This window comes from Crocuta crocuta, unplaced genomic scaffold (assembly GCF_008692635.1).
Source record: "Crocuta crocuta isolate KB4526 unplaced genomic scaffold, BGI_CrCroc_1.0 scaffold211, whole genome shotgun sequence".
Classification (NCBI taxonomy): Eukaryota; Metazoa; Chordata; class Mammalia; order Carnivora; family Hyaenidae; genus Crocuta; species Crocuta crocuta.
In genome coordinates, this window is record NW_027527939.1 from 1,823,312 (window position 1) to 1,834,015 (window position 10,704).

A 10,704-nucleotide genomic window follows, 5' to 3' on the forward strand; every position below is an offset into this window, starting at 1 on the left:
ACTTAAAATCTAGTTTTTAAAACCTAAAGTGGGTGCTTAATATTAAGCATACTATGTATTCATTTATTCTTTTGTCCATTCTATAGGTTTTAAAAATATTACTTATGGTTTTCCAGACACTATATTTTTCTTTGGTCACTTCTGACAACTTTCTTCTAAGATTATACTTTATTTCTTTTTTTCCTATTTAATCGGAATTGGGTTCACGTTGATCTTTCCGACAAATATTATTTGAGGGCCTTCTTTGAACTATGGATTGTGATAAGTGCTAGGGAGTCACATTGGTCAGCAATATAGAAAGAGATGTAATCTGTATTCACACTGCCCAAGTCACCTAGCAAGTGAAAAAAGATGAATAAATCCTAGAAGCACTAAAAGGTAGTGGTGGAAGTGAATAGTTTCTAGACAGCACATACGAGAGCCAGCATGACAAATCATAGGAACTGAAGAACTGAACTTCTGCTATCAGGGAAAAAACAAAAGAAAAACGATAATTCTTCAGAACCAAGGACATTACTCCCTGGTTGGCTTCAGATAGTCAGCAGTGCTTTGCACAAGGGACAAATGTGAGAAATAGTAAACACTTAAGGAGAGATTTTGAGTTGTTTTGATTTCCTGCATGACTCATAGTACAAAATTTCTGAAATGTAAAATTAAATGGACTCATAATTTTTTGTTGAATTGCATTTTACAATATCTATAGTAAAGAGAAAATCTCAAAAAGTCCTAAAAATATTAATGCTTAAAATACTCTTACATGCCATGATTCAGGTAATTTTTGGAAACCCTCCCAACTGTTACCAAGAGACCATAAATGTAATTATAAAAACCTAAGAATTGCTACATGGTAGCAGAAATAAGAGATGAAGAAGTAAAAGAACAGTTAGTTCCTTCAATAAGCTAAACAGTTGAGTTTGAAATTTTTATAGCAGAGCAAATAACTTTGGCATTGTAAATCATTATTTAATTGGAATGAAAAATACATTCTGAATATGCATAATCTTCCTGCTGAGGACTATAATAACAAAAACTGTATTAGTCAACTATGTCTACTCATGATATTCAGGTGTGGTTGTATAACAGTTCAGTATGAATTAAATATGTTAAGGGAGATATGGTTTTATTTCATAATATATTCTAATTCATATTATAACAAAACATACAAAATTAGATTCCACTACAATCTTTTATAGCTTCCCAAATTCTTTCACCAAGTGTATTCTCATTACATTTTAACAACAAACTTATGTTGTTGGCAGAGGAGATTATTTCCATTTACCTGATACTCAAAGATGTTAAATAACTAAGTTAATATGAAAAAAATAAAACAAAAATAATGCCACATGTCTCACCCTCCAGTTCAGAACTTACCATTCATGTGTCCTAATAATTTCCACAGCCTTCTTTTTATATGGCAAATAATAGTAACACATTTGGGGAAAAATAAGTGGAAAAGTTTTTTACACTATGCATCTTCATTATGTTTAAGTAGAGTGCCTTTTCTTACAGTTGTACCTTTTGTATTGATGCTATATACTCCCAAATAGGCTTTTGCATCAAAAAAAACCCTAATCTGGTTGAATAAAAATTCTTTACCTTGGCAATGGCAGGATGAAGTTGGCAGGACTGACAAACAGGCATGTGCTTTTTAGACAAATCTATTTAGCCATCCAAGAATGAAACAGGACCCATTGTCCCAAATATAGCATTAAATAAATATTTTTGAGCAAGTAAGTATGCTGACCATGTCTTCAATCCACAACATACAATGTCATTTGTGTAAACAAAGTTACCATTTGTATTCCCAAAGACAATGTTTGTCTAACTTCTTCAGTCAAGCTCTTAAATACAATGTAATGCTCTCCTTTAAAGGAGAGAGGAGAGAAAGTTTTGAGTTTAGGATTAAAAAGGATAATTTTGAATTGGACTTTGATGATGCAAACATTGATTAAATACAGAGAAACATGGTAAAGCACTTAACATCTTAGAATGTTGTCTTTCTCAGCCTCACACCTTGCTCTTTCTGTGATGTGACTTTCTTTTTGCACATTTTCCCACATGGTCACCATGGGCTCCTTAGTTTCACATATATGGCTACCTTCCTGGAGAGAATGGACTCTTTTCCAAATTCCTGGTTTAAACATCTTGAGAAAGAATTCTAACAGACCTGGGTTGGTCCAAGGGACCAAAGAGAAGCTAGTGACTATGGACAGAGGGAAGGAGTGGTATTCCTACTGGGCCTTCTATGGTTAAATCTCTGGGACATAAGCTAGAGACAAAAAGACAGGACCTTATAATATAGACTTCTTTATGTTTTCAGAGAGAAGAAAATGTTTTAGAGCAGCAGAACAAATATAAGATTTTCTGAATTATGAATGATATCCAATTTTATGTTTGTGAAGTAAATAATGTAAACAAACTATTACAAAATTTAAAATTTACAAAGAAAACAAAATTAAGCCTATTTATAATGAAGAAATGATAATAAATGTAACTAAAAATAACCATTATTTTCAAAGATTAGTAAAATTCATATAAGGAGAAAAGACATTTTAATATTAAAATAATAATTATATATGTTCTTATTTTATATTAATATGGGAATTTATTATATTATTTACAGAGTAACCAGTAGTGTAAAATATTTCTGGATGTCATATTCCTATTTATTAGAGCCTTGAGAATATATGAAATACGGTATCAGTATTCAGTCCAAGTTATGCTGAGTTTAATCAACATCAAATGTTATACATAAAGCCAATATGAAATGTGTAAAGTGAACAAATGTACTAGAAATTCTGAGACACCTTAGTACTTAGAATTTATTCACTAACAGGTAAACATTTGTTGTCTAGAATAGATAGTGCAATTTTGTGATTTTTTTTTCAATTCAAATATGCCTAAAGTTTCATTTGATTGTGCAGATCCATAGCCCTACTAATAAAAAGTAGTAACCATTTTTACAGTATTAACCTGAAATATAATATTCATGATTTAAGGTTACTTCAAACCTGTTTGTGATCTTATTATCTCCTTGCCATTTTTTGGAAGTCATACAACCTTGCAGGTGTGCCTGGTTTTCTATCATGCTCTCTACACATGATTTCAGACCATCATTTGCTGATTCTACTAACACGTAGAAAGGAAACTACATTTTACTTATTGGAGGTCACTATAATTTCTCTTTCCTTTAATCCTATTTCAGAATTTCTTCATTCGCTTTCTTCATATATCTTCTTAAACATCGCCAAATTTCTTTTCCAACACTAGTTTAATAATTATATAAAAATAGACAATAATCCCAACACCTATGTAAAAAACTAATATTTATTGAAAAATATGGGCTTGAGGTTAAGGAGACAGCAGTATTTTTCATCCCTTCCTTCCTAATTCCTTCCTTCCTACGTCTTTCCAAAGAATTATTCAAAATATTACTCTACTACTGTCTCTTTGTAAGCTAGAATGAAGCATGCAGGTAAAATCAAAACTCGATTTCCATTAGGAAATGTATGTTTTCTAAGTACTTATTTTAAGTTAATATGTTACTACATATTTCTACACTTCTTTAAGTAACAGATTAAAAGTGATTCCAAGTACAGAGTTGGTCCTTCTGAAGAACTTATTAAAACAACTGATAAAAAAAATCTTGCTGTTAGAAATACAATGGAGAGAGACCTATTCCATGTCATTATTCATTTCGGTTAGAACTTACATGAATTAGGGGCGCCTGGGTGGCTTAGTCGGTTAAGCGTCCGACTTTCGCTTAGGTCATGATCTCGCGGTTCGTGGGTTCAAGCCCCGCGTCGGGCCCTGTGCTGACTGCCAGCTCAGAGCCTGGAGCCTGTTTCAGTCTGTGACTCCCTCTCTCTCTGACCCTCCCCTGCTCACACTGTCTGTCTCTCTCTCCTAGAAATAAATAAAACATAAAAAAAGAAAAATTTAAGAACTTATATGAATTATTTTATTTCTCTTAAATGGCAGAGGTATCTATTGCTTTTAGTTTTATTTAGTTTTAAAGTTTAATGTTTCTCCTCCCATCATATCCATTATGAAACAGGTACAATTGTTAGAGGAAAGAGGTAGTGTAGATAGAATGCCTTGTGGCGATCACTACTAAGTGATGTTTAACAATAAAAATTTTAGGTAGGGGCAGCCAGGTGGCTCAGTCAGTTAAGCATCTGACTCTTAGTCTCAGTTCAGATCTTGATCTCATGGTCTCATGGTTCAAGCCCCACGTTGGGCTCCATGTTAGGCATGAAGCCTTCGTTTAAAGAGAGAGATAAAAGGTAACTACTGGGTATCCCCCCCCCAAAAAAAATCAAAAACACTGTATCAGAAAGACATCTGCACCCTTACGTTTACTGCAGCATTATTTACAATAGCCAACATATGGAAGCAAACTATGTGTCCATCAATAGACAAAGGGATACAGAAGACGTGGTGTATATGTGTGTACACACACACACACACACACACACACACACACACAATGGATTATTACTCAAAAATGATTCAAAAAATGAAAACTTACTATTTGGAACAACATGGATAAATCTAGAGGAGATTATGCTAAGTGAAATTAGTCAGAGAAATACAAACATATTATTCACTTATATGTGAAACCTAAAAATAAAATAAACAAAAAGCAGAAACAGATGCATAAATACACAGAAAAAAAAAAAAAAAAAACTGACGACTGCCAGACGGGAAGTGGCTGGAAGGATGGGCAAAATGGGTGAAGAGAGGTGGGCAGGGGCTTCCAGTTATGGAATGAGTAAGCCATGGGGATAAAAGACACAGCATAGGAAACAGTCAATGGTACTGTAATAGTATTGCGTGGTGACAGATGGTGAGTAAAGCATACTCTACAGAGTTGTTGAATCAGTGTGTTGTGTACCTGAAATGACTGTAACATTGTGTGTCAACTAAACCTTAAGATAAAAAGGTAAGAAATAATTTTAATTCTAGGAAGCACGGCAATAAACAGTGGACACAAACTATGGGCAGCAATGCCTGACAGAGCTTTGGTGTGTCTACATTCTTAATTCTATAAAACTAATCATCCTAATTATATCTGATCCTGAATTATAGACCAAAGAGTCCAGATTAGTCTGACCTTTGCCAGGGTACACTAAGTATCCTAGACTGATGAGTCCACTGTCATCTGTGGAATCCAGACCTGAGAGAACAATGCAGAAGAAACATTTCAAGAGATTGCTCAATCACAACCCAGGAAGTCTGTCCAAGCAAAGAAGCAAAGACTTTGAAGTCTTGCTCATGTGCTCTGGTTTTGTAAAATATCATCATTTTCCTATTAGTGACTTTAGTTTTTTATGAATTCTTAACATAAATATAACTAAGGTTTGGGGGTTTGTTTTTGTTTCTTTAAAAAAAATAATCAGCAGCTTTTATTTCCATTATAAACATATTCAGCTAAGTTCCTCACCATGTCCTTTGTTCAAGGAATTAAACTGAATGTAACTTTTATAGTTTACCCAGACTTTGTATACCACTCTTCTATTCAGTGCTGTGATGTCATATTAATGTCCAGGTAATTTTTGCTACACTCCTGGGATATGCAGATTGTGCCAATGATGTAGATAGGATGAATACAAGACTTAATTCTTGGTTTCTTTGGAAAAATCTCTTGTTCCTTTAGAAGACAAATGGCATTTCCTTTGCTAAGGGTCTTGGCTATAATGCAATCTGCACTACATCTGCCTGGTAAAGTTAGGCTGAATATCCCCTCTATATGATTACAATCCTGCAGGTACATCACACTTCTGCAGATATGGCTTTCGTTAAGTCTTTCGAATTAATCATTGTTCCTTTCCTGTGCTCCATTTTTGCTGCGAAAGACTTCTATATGTCAGAACAGACTAATATCTTCCGTTACATTTGAAGCATGAGAAAAGGAAAACAAATATTGTGTAGAATTAAGAACAAAGATATGCCAAGTACTAAGTCACTTCTCTGTCTACAGCTTGTAAATGGCACAACACTAAGTTATGTTCTTTGGCATTTCTGTAACTAAAGTACAGGACAGATGGTAAAGGCTTATTTAAAATTAAAAGAGAAAATATTTATTTAAAAGAATTGAACTGCCAAAATGCAATTTATTCTGTGTAGGGACAGGCATGCATTCAATGAAGCTTGGTCTTAACTAGAGTGTGATAATAAACCACAAATTGATAGGCCCTCACATAAGTGAATTTCCATTAAGAAATCCACAATGACAGAAAATATTCTCCACTGCATTTGCTGTGTATCACCCTGAAATGTTAAGCACGGCATTTTAAATTCAATTATGGTCTTTGGTTTCCAAGGAACAATCCATATAAGAGACTGACGACTAGATATTAATTATTGGATTTATGTTTGGAAGAAAAGACAATCTGATTTCATTTGAAGTCTGTAGGGATAAGATATTGAATTTGATATTCCTCAGTGGAAAAAAAAACAAACAAACAAACAAAAAAAAACAAAAAAGCCTAGACAGTAAGTCAAGTGATTTAGAAAACAGATTAAGTTTCTTAGGCCATTAGGTACTGTATGGCTACTTCTTAATTTTCTGTAGCAGATGCATTCCTCTGGCATTCCTAATTTGAAAACTGGGTTAAAATGATGAACCCCACTTCTGCGGTTAAATAGCATACAACTGACTGAAATAAAAAAAGCGAAGATTCATAAGTATTCCTATGAATACTTTGGATATCTCAAACCAGGGGTCACAAACCCCACTACCTAGAAGTAAAAGTGGGTATAAGGCAAAGGATACATATTTAATGCTAAATACTTTATTTTCATAGTGAATTCTTAGAAAAAAAGTCTATTTCCAAGGAAATAGTCTCTCCCACTTTTTAAAATCATTAGCTCTTCCAGATTTATTTTTCACTTTTTGTTAGAGACATGGAAATAGAGAAATATTTACTTATTTTAAGGAAAACATCAAATATGATGATGAATTATAGTTGACATTCCACTTTTCTGTCAAACGAACAATTTTTACTCTTCTGTCTTTATTTATTTATTTATTTTACAAATAGTTTGTCAAATTAGTTTCCACATAACACTCAGTGCTCATCCCCACAAGTGCCCTCCTCCATGCCCATTCCCCCTCCCCCCCACATCCATCAGTCCTCAGTTTTTGTCAGCATTCAAGAGTCTCTCATGGTTTGCCTCTCTCCCTTTCCCCCACCATTTCCCCCCTTCTGCTCCCCCTTGTTCCTCCGTCAAGTTCCTCCTAATCCTCCTATACGTGCAAACATATGATATTTGTCCTTCTCTGCCTGCCTTATTTCACTCAGCATNTCAAAGGAACTATAAATTGATGGTATTTTGTTGAACTGGAAAGTGTTCTCTTGTCTAAACTGAGTGAGAGCAATTTAGCTCCAAGTGAATGATGGTCAATGTTTCCAAATATTTTGGTCACTTTCCCCAAGAAACAAAGAAAATTAGATTTCTAATGGGAAGGTTTTCATTTTTTAAGTGTTGCCCTATTTTAATAAAAATGTTTAAAAACTTACATAATAACATTTTCAGCTAAGCAATACAAGTATTCAGACTAGGCTGGACATTAGGCAAAGAATTCCCAAGTATTACAATGTTTATTTATTTTTTAATGTTTTATTTATTTCCAGGAGAGAGAGAGAGACAGCGTGAGCAGGGGAGGGTCAGAGAGAGAGGGAGACACAGACTCTGAAACAGGCTCCAGGCTCTGAGCTGGCAGTCAGCACAGAGCCCGACGCGGGGCTCAAACCCACGAACCGCGAGATCATGACCTAAGCGAAAGTCGGACGCTTAACCGACTAAGCCACCCAGGGACCCCACAATATTTAAGTAGATATTGATGGAATCATATCACCTAAAAACAAAGGAAAATACGAGTTTGATTCTATGGTAGTAAAAAGTCAGTAGATGCAAACCTCAATTCAGTTCAATAAGACTATATACAAGTATTCAAACTATGAATATGTTGTTTTAAGTGCCTCCAGATGTTACCTATATTCCCTAGTTTATCTAAAATGAACTCAATAAAAATGATTAGAATGCCAAGTGTTTCTTATTTTTGTATATAACTCTTAATCAACTTGCCTTGGCCATCTGTAAAGTTTTCCTAACGTGGTGTGACATGATTAGGAAGAATTATTACATCAAAAATTTTGTCATAAAAACCATGTGTATGAAATTCTTTTGGGTTTTGAGTGATTTTTAAATATTGTTATCACCTATTCAATAACTAGGAATTAATTAACTTTTGAGTAAAACTACTCAGAAAAGTAAACTTTTCACTAACATGGTGCTTAGCATCCTAATGGCATGAGCCACTTTTAAAAGAGTTACCGTTACCGTTATGGTCAATGTAGTTGGCCATGCAGGAATAAGGACAAATAGGGAAGTTACTATTATCTTTTAGATAGGGAGTTAAGTTACTAGTCAAACAAATAGAAACAGAAGACAGGAAATTACATAATTGTCAAAGTTACAAAGCTACAAAAATGTAAGAGTAGGAATTCAAATGTAGACCTCTCACACTCAAAAAAAGCATGCTCTTTTATTGCTGCCTTTCCATTCAGGGAGTAAGATACTTTTCACTTAATAATCACTAAGAAACAATTGTTTGAACAAACAAATGCATAGATAGAGAATAAGAATTTTCACACAAGCACACTATATTAATTTACCAACTGGTAGGGGATATTGGCCACTTGTTCATAGGCATTATCCAGTTGCTGGGGTTATTTTTAACATATTTAAGGTCATATATGGATTTAGGAATAAAACAAATGATTTATATTCAATCATATGCCAGAATCATAAGATTCATTGAGAAACATTTTGTTTTTAGGCACTACAAGCATATCAAAACTATATCATCAGTTGCATTTTCTTTGACAATAAAAATGAAATTGCTTTCATTAGCTTGCTTGTATTCAGACTCATAATGACAGCCACAGAAGGAACATGCAAGTCTATTTTGTCCACTTATCTACACTGAAAGAACAAAGATGTGTGAAAATAAAAGGACAGACCTAATAAATGGATTAGGGATTTTCTTCCTGGGTGACTAAAATATAACAGTTTCAAAAACTCTGAAAATTAACTTTGTGAGAAATATTTGAGTCCATTTAATATTATATTTCCTGTGCTTGTCACAGGGAAATTTTCAAAGCCTTTTCTACTGATTGAATATAATGCATATTATTAAAACATTCTTCATTCCAAACAGACCTTCATAATCCACTTTTAGGTGCTATAAGAACAACTTAGTAAGTGATGTGGTTAGAGCCCTTCTAGCTCAATGCTCTGTCCACCTGATTTTTATTATGCTGACCATTCAAAAATCATGCCCTAATCCTTCGATTTTTCCCCAACAAGACTCTTCCAAATAAGTGCATCTTATTAACAGCCAATAACTAACTTTTAAAGTGTAACCATTAATCTGCTTAAAATGTTTTCTTCCAATTTACTACATAACCACTACTTCAAAATAGAAAAAGAAGAGCTACATATGTTCTGATTCTCAGCAACTTGATAAAATAATTTTATGGAAGTTATACTCCATGATCATCAAACTGAGTTAACAATTCATTGTTAACAAATAAACCAATAAGTATTGTGTTACATGTAGTTTAAGTATGAAGGAGATGTGTCCCTCACCTTTAACACTCTGTAAATGCAAAGGAAAAAAAATTCAATGCAATAAATGCCAAAATAGATTCTCTCTTGAGTGAGGCAGGAGAGCTAAAAATATTATGGCACACATTTATTTGGATGATCAAAATCCTATTATTTTTTCTTAAATTTATGCATTTAAATTCAAGTTAGTCGACATACAATACCGGTATTGGTTTCAGATGTAGAGAACCCAGTGATTCATCACTTATATATAACACCTAGTACTCAACCCAACAAGTGCCTTCCTTAATGGCCAACACTCATTTAGCCCATCCCCCCACCCACCTCCCTTCCAGCAACCTTCAGTTTGTTCTCTGGATTTAAGAATCTCATGGTTCACCTTCCTCTCTAAGTTATTTTTGCTTTCTTTCTCCTATTTTCATCTATTTTGTTTCTTAAATTCCACTTATGAATGAAACCATGTATTTGTCTTTCCTTCTCTGACTGACTTGCGATTTTTATTTAGGTAAGAACATTTCACATTTGTATGTGTCCTTTTGAACACAAAGGAACATCTCCTTTGTGTGTGTCCCTTTGTTGGCAGCGTGTAAGAGGTCTTATTATCAACAAAAACAACAATAAAAAACAATTAAAACATGGGCAAAAGACTTGAATAGATATTTCTACAAAGAAGAAACAGAAACAAATGGTCAACAAGCACATAAGATCTTAACTTCATTAGCCCTTAGGAATGTGCAAATTAAAATCACTAGACACTATTTCACGGCTTTAACAACAACAGAAAATAATAAGACCTGGTGAGTACAAGGATAAATTGGAACCACTGTATACTCCTGTTGAGAATGTATAATCGTACAGCCACTCTGGAAACCAGTTTGGTAATTTCTCAAAAACTTAAGCATAGAAATCCCACTTCTAGATATGTTACACTAAGATTTGAAAGCTTAAACAAATAATTGTACATGGTTATTCGCAGCAGCACTATTTAAAATAACCAAAGGTGGGAAAAACCTGAATGTCCATCAATGTATGAATGGACAAATAGCAATACATGCATGCAATGGA